Source organism: Globicephala melas, unplaced genomic scaffold (genome assembly GCF_963455315.2).
Source record: "Globicephala melas unplaced genomic scaffold, mGloMel1.2 SCAFFOLD_649, whole genome shotgun sequence".
Taxonomy (NCBI): Eukaryota; Metazoa; Chordata; class Mammalia; order Artiodactyla; family Delphinidae; genus Globicephala; species Globicephala melas.
This window is the reverse complement of record NW_027207804.1, coordinates 82,886-88,885: the sequence shown is the minus strand read 5'-3', so window position 1 is coordinate 88,885 and position 6,000 is coordinate 82,886. Positions and strand designations below refer to the sequence as shown.

The 6,000-nt window shown below is 71.8% G+C and overlaps 4 non-coding genes across 4 annotated transcripts; all 4 read right to left on the bottom strand.

Moving 5' to 3' along the window:
* Positions 1-2,106: 2,106 nt before the first annotated feature.
* Positions 2,107-2,225, bottom strand: LOC132596428 (5S ribosomal RNA). The gene has a single exon (XR_009562513.1). It is a non-coding gene; the product is annotated as a 5S ribosomal RNA (ribosomal RNA).
* A 931-nt stretch (positions 2,226-3,156) lies between these two features.
* Positions 3,157-3,275, bottom strand: LOC132596427 (5S ribosomal RNA). The gene has a single exon (XR_009562512.1). It is a non-coding gene; the product is annotated as a 5S ribosomal RNA (ribosomal RNA).
* A 932-nt stretch (positions 3,276-4,207) lies between these two features.
* Positions 4,208-4,326, bottom strand: LOC132596426 (5S ribosomal RNA). Its single transcript, XR_009562511.1, has one exon. It is a non-coding gene; the product is annotated as a 5S ribosomal RNA (ribosomal RNA).
* Positions 4,327-5,258: 932 nt separating this feature from the next.
* Positions 5,259-5,377, bottom strand: LOC132596425 (5S ribosomal RNA). The gene has a single exon (XR_009562510.1). It is a non-coding gene; the product is annotated as a 5S ribosomal RNA (ribosomal RNA).
* Between the last annotated feature and the right edge of the window lie 623 nt (positions 5,378-6,000).

The following is a 6,000-nucleotide window of genomic DNA, read 5'->3' as shown; positions in this document are numbered from 1 at the left end:
CATACCGGCACACAGGTGGCGGCGCCGGGGCTGGGCGCCGGTGGGGGCGGCCAGGTGCAGGTCGAGGGGCTCGCGGGCCGAAAGGACGGCAACTGGGCCCATGGCGGAGTCTGGGTCTGGAGGGCTCTGAGCCTCCATCCGCTCTGTTGCCTCGGGTCTACCGGCCCGACGCCTGGTAGCGCGACACCCCACCGGCCCACAGACGTAGCCTCCCCAGCTGTGCTCACAGCGAGTCCAACCGCAGCCTGCATCCCTCCACGGGACACTTGGATTACTCCCGCGATCCCCACGAGGTGCGGCACCCGGCGGCCGAATGGGCTGAGATCCTGCCCTTGCGGCGCCCTGTGGCCACCTCCGCCTCCCTCACGGTACTGGCCGAGGCCTCGGACCAGCGGGCCCCGGCTCCCAGCTCAGCGCTGCTCCTCCGCCCCTCTCACCTCCTGCCCGACGTCCAGGCTACCGAGCACCCTCCACCCCCGCCCACCTTCATGCCACTCAGCCGGAACCCGGGAGGCAATGCCAACTACCAGGTGTATGACAGTCTGGTGCTGAAGCGGCAACCGCAGGAGGGCCAAGCGCGGGCCAACTCGCTGCTACCTTCCACCTCGGCCTCCAGGCCCTCTCTGCACGGGAGCCAGACTGGGAAAGTGAACTTACCAGCAGCAAATGGGGGCAGGGGCAGGGGGGCGGCAGGGCATGGAGAGAGGAATAAAGAGCGCCAGAGTCCAGGAAACATTGGTGGTCTGTGGCTTGGAAGCGCCACTCCTTCTGCCAGCCTGGGTCCCTGCGCTTGGCTTCCTGCAATAAGAAGCCAGTGTCCCCTTCTTGGCCTGAGGGTCCCTTTGGTTTAGTGGCCACAGTTCTGCCAGCAGGCCCCTCCTGGTCCTATACCATGCACTAAGTACATCTGCAGCTGCAGACTCCAAACCCCTGGTCTCTGGGCACCTCCTCTGTGTCTCAGCTGTCCCTGTCCACAGAGAGCCTCATACAAGAAGTTGCTTCCAAACTGGGAGGTTCCACATCTGGGCAGGTCCAGCTCCAGGCCCAGTGAAGGGCATGAAGAAGGCTGAGGCTCTGGACTCCAGCCAGGCCTTCAGCAGGCCTCTGAGGCCAAGGTCTTCCTAGTCTCAAGAGGGGCCAAGAGACGCAATGTGTCATTTGAACAAGTGAGTCAGCGGGCGGTGAGCGAATGAATGACCGCTCGAGGGGATGTATGCCGGCCACCGGGCCCTGTTTGACTGTCCAGGCTCAGCTTACCTGACCCTGGTTACCAGGAATGCCACTCTGGGCCCTCCTTTTCATCCCCCTCCCTCACTGTGACCTCACCACCTGCCCCATTATGACCCAGTCTGGCTCCCAGTTAAAACTGGAGGGCAGAGGGCCCAGGCAGTCCTGGGACCAACGGCCATGGGTGAGCGAAACTACTACCGAGCCGAGCCGTTCACTGGCCCCATCCCCAGGAAATGCCAGGAGCAAGGATACTCAATTCTTCTGATCCCGGTCAGCTTCATCTTGCTCAACGTGGGGATCAACATGGTGACTATGGTCAGGGCAGGATCTGTGCAGCGCGGTTGGGGGAGCCCTGGGGTCTTGAAGGGGCTGAGGTGGGAGGGCTGCTGGGGTGTGACCGGGACAAGGGTTGGATTTCAGGGCTCACCCTGCTCCCGGCCTCCCCCCTCCCCTTCTTGCCTCAACTCTGGAGGCATCTGAAGAGATTCTTGCGGGCACTTTTCAATCGTATTTTCCACAAAGGTGAGTGGGCGCCGGCGTGGGTTCAGGGGATGTGGGCCTGTCCCCTTTCTTCTATCCCTGCCTTGATTCTCAGCCTCAGCCCCTCAGGAACCCAGGCCCTGACCCATCTCGCCTTTCCCCACAGACAAGCAAGCCAGCTGTGTAGGCACCCATCGCATGTGCATGCGCTGCTCCGTGGATCCCAAGAACCTGTGCTCAAGAGTTTCTTCCCACTTCTGCCATCGCCCAAGCTTCCTGCTCGGGCAGGTAAACCCACCTTGACTACTGCCTGCAGCGGGGCTCGGCGGGGGCGGAGCCGGCGGCCCCCCCGCCGCGGGCGAGTAAAGGAGAAGGCGGGCGGAGCGGGAGGCAAAAAGCCTACAGCACCCGGTATTCCCAGGCGGTCTCCCATCCAAGTACTAACCAGGCCCGACCCTGCTTAGCTTCCGAGATCAGACGAGATCGGGCGCGTTCAGGGTGGTATGGCCGTAGACGGGGGCGGGGGGCCGCGGGCGGCCTCTTGAGGCCCAGTTTCGCTGGCGCTGGCGCCTTAACGCCAGCCTGGCGGCCGGCCCGCCCCGGCAGGGCCCCCTCGCCCGCCCAGGCAGGGGCAACGGAGGTCTCGGGTATCGGGCGGCGGCGGAGGGTTTGGCGACCACCTCCCAGCCCAGGGCGGCCGTGACCCAGCAAACCCTTCGGCGCTTGGCGCCCCGCCCAAGATCCCGCACGTCGCTCACAGGGACGTGGCCCCGGAGGCTTCAGGGCCCGGGGCCCGCGGTCCCTTGGGCATCGGCCCTGCCCGCCCACGCGGCCCTAGGCGCAGCCCGGCCGCAGCCCGGGCCGGCCCTCCTGCCCGACAGCAGCTGGCCCGAAGCCACCGGGAGCCACCAATGAGTCGCCACGGCCCCTCAGCCCCGGCAAGGCCACCCTTGCCCCCACACCCCCCGCCGAGCTCAGGACCCCGCCCCTGGTGGCCGGCAGGCCGGGGAAGCGGCCCCTGCCCTCGATCCCGCTCCCGCACCCGGCCGCGGTGACACGCCAGAGGGGCGGGGTGGGGGGGGGCTTTTGTCGGAGGGAGCTGTGGAGGGACACACCGGCACACAGGTGGCGGCGCCGGGGCTGGGCGCCGGTGGGGGCGGCCAGGTGCAGGTCGAGGGGCTCGCGGGCCGAAAGGACGGCAACTGGGCCCGCGGCGGAGTCTGGGTCCGGGCCAGCCACCCCGGGAGCGTCTGGGGTGCGCCTGCCTTCCAGGGCCGCCTTCTGGCCGCCTGGCCGGCCGGGCCGGCGGGGAGCGACCCCGCCGGCGCGCGCCGTGGTGGGAGGGGCCTGAGGAGGTGGGGCCTGCAGCGGGGCCCGGCGGGGGCGGAGCCGGCGGCCCCCGCCGCGGGCGAGTAAAGGAGAAGGCGGGCGGAGCGGGAGGCAAAAAGCCTACAGCACCCGGTATTCCCAGGCGGTCTCCCATCCAAGTACTAACCAGGCCCGACCCTGCTTAGCTTCCGAGATCAGACGAGATCGGGCGCGTTCAGGGTGGTATGGCCGTAGACGGGGGCGGGGGGCCGCGGGCGGCCTCTTGAGGCCCAGTTTCGCTGGCGCTGGCGCCTTAACGCCAGCCTGGCGGCCGGCCCGCCCCGGCAGGGCCCCCTCGCCCGCCCAGGCAGGGGCAACGGAGGTCTCGGGTATCGGGCGGCGGCGGAGGGTTTGGCGACCACCTCCCAGCCCAGGGCGGCCGTGACCCAGCAAACCCTTCGGCGCTTGGCGCCCCGCCCAAGATCCCGCACGTCGCTCACAGGGACGTGGCCCCGGAGGCTTCAGGGCCCGGGGCCCGCGGTCCCTTGGGCATCGGCCCTGCCCGCCCACGCGGCCCTAGGCGCAGCCCGGCCGCAGCCCGGGCCGGCCCTCCTGCCCGACAGCAGCTGGCCCGAAGCCACCGGGAGCCACCATTGAGTCGCCACGGCCCCTCAGCCCCGGCAAGGCCACCCTTGCCCCCACACCCCCCGCCGAGCTCAGGACCCCGCCCCTGGTGGCCGGCAGGCCCGGGGAAGCGGCCCCTGCCCTCGATCCCGCTCCCGCACCCGGCCGCGGTGACACGCCAGAGGGGCGGGGTGGGGGGGGGCTTTTGTCAGAGGGAGCTGTGGAGGGACACACCGGCACACAGGTGGCGGCGCCGGGGCTGGGCGCCGGTGGGGGCGGCCAGGTGCAGGTCGAGGGGCTCGCGGGCCGAAAGGACGGCAACTGGGCCCGCGGCGGAGTCTGGGTCCGGGCCAGCCACCCCGGGAGCGTCTGGGGTGCGCCTGCCTTCCAGGGCCGCCTTCTGGCCGCCTGGCCGGCCGGGCCGGCGGGGAGCGACCCCGCCGGCGCGCGCCGTGGTGGGAGGGGCCTGAGGAGGTGGGGCCTGCAGCGGGGCCCGGCGGGGGCGGAGCCGGCGGCCCCCGCCGCGGGCGAGTAAAGGAGAAGGCGGGCGGAGCGGGAGGCAAAAAGCCTACAGCACCCGGTATTCCCAGGCGGTCTCCCATCCAAGTACTAACCAGGCCCGACCCTGCTTAGCTTCCGAGATCAGACGAGATCGGGCGCGTTCAGGGTGGTATGGCCGTAGACGGGGGCGGGGGGCCGCGGGCGGCCTCTTGAGGCCCAGTTTCGCTGGCGCTGGCGCCTTAACGCCAGCCTGGCGGCCGGCCCGCCCCGGCAGGGCCCCCTCGCCCGCCCAGGCAGGGGCAACGGAGGTCTCGGGTATCGGGCGGCGGCGGAGGGTTTGGCGACCACCTCCCAGCCCAGGGCGGCCGTGACCCAGCAAACCCTTCGGCGCTTGGCGCCCCGCCCAAGATCCCGCACGTCGCTCACAGGGACGTGGCCCCGGAGGCTTCAGGGCCCGGGGCCCGCGGTCCCTTGGGCATCGGCCCTGCCCGCCCACGCGGCCCTAGGCGCAGCCCGGCCGCAGCCCGGGCCGGCCCTCCTGCCCGACAGCAGCTGGCCCGAAGCCACCGGGAGCCACCATTGAGTCGCCACGGCCCCTCAGCCCCGGCAAGGCCACCCTTGCCCCCACACCCCCCGCCGAGCTCAGGACCCCGCCCCTGGTGGCCGGCAGGCCCGGGGAAGCGGCCCCTGCCCTCGATCCCGCTCCCGCACCCGGCCGCGGTGACACGCCAGAGGGGCGGGGTGGGGGGGGGCTTTTGTCGGAGGGAGCTGTGGAGGGACACACCGGCACACAGGTGGCGGCGCCGGGGTTGGGCGCCGGTGGGGGCGGCCAGGTGCAGGTCGAGGGGCTCGCGGGCCGAAAGGACGGCAACTGGGCCCGCGGCGGAGTCTGGGTCCGGGCCAGCCACCCCGGGAGCGTCTGGGGTGCGGCTGCCTTCCAGGGCCGCCTTCTGGCCGCCTGGCCGGCCGGGCCGGCGGGGAGCGACCCCGCCGGCGCGCGCCGTGGTGGGAGGGGCCTGAGGAGGTGGGGCCTGCAGCGGGGCCCGGCGGGGGCGGAGCCGGCGGCCCCCGCCGCGGGCGAGTAAAGGAGAAGGCGGGCGGAGCGGGAGGCAAAAAGCCTACAGCACCCGGTATTCCCAGGCGGTCTCCCATCCAAGTACTAACCAGGCCCGACCCTGCTTAGCTTCCGAGATCAGACGAGATCGGGCGCGTTCAGGGTGGTATGGCCGTAGACGGGGGCGGGGGGCCGCGGGCGGCCTCTTGAGGCCCAGTTTCGCTGGCGCTGGCGCCTTAACGCCAGCCTGGCGGCCGGCCCGCCCCGGCAGGGCCCCCTCGCCCGCCCAGGCAGGGGCAACGGAGGTCTCGGGTATCGGGCGGCGGCGGAGGGTTTGGCGACCACCTCCCAGCCCAGGGCGGCCGTGACCCAGCAAACCCTTCGGCGCTTGGCGCCCCGCCCAAGATCCCGCACGTCGCTCACAGGGACGTGGCCCCGGAGGCTTCAGGGCCCGGGGCCCGCGGTCCCTTGGGCATCGGCCCTGCCCGCCCACGCGGCCCTAGGCGCAGCCCGGCCGCAGCCCGGGCCGGCCCTCCTGCCCGACAGCAGCTGGCCCGAAGCCACCGGGAGCCACCAATGAGTCGCCACGGCCCCTCAGCCCCGGCAAGGCCACCCTTGCCCCCACACCCCCCGCCGAGCTCAGGACCCCGCCCCTGGTGGCCGGCAGGCCCGGGGAAGCGGCCCCTGCCCTCGATCCCGCTCCCGCACCCGGCCGCGGTGACACGCCAGAGGGGCGGGGTGGGGGGGGGCTTTTGTCGGAGGGAGCTGTGGAGGGACACACCGGCACACAGGTGGCGGCGCCG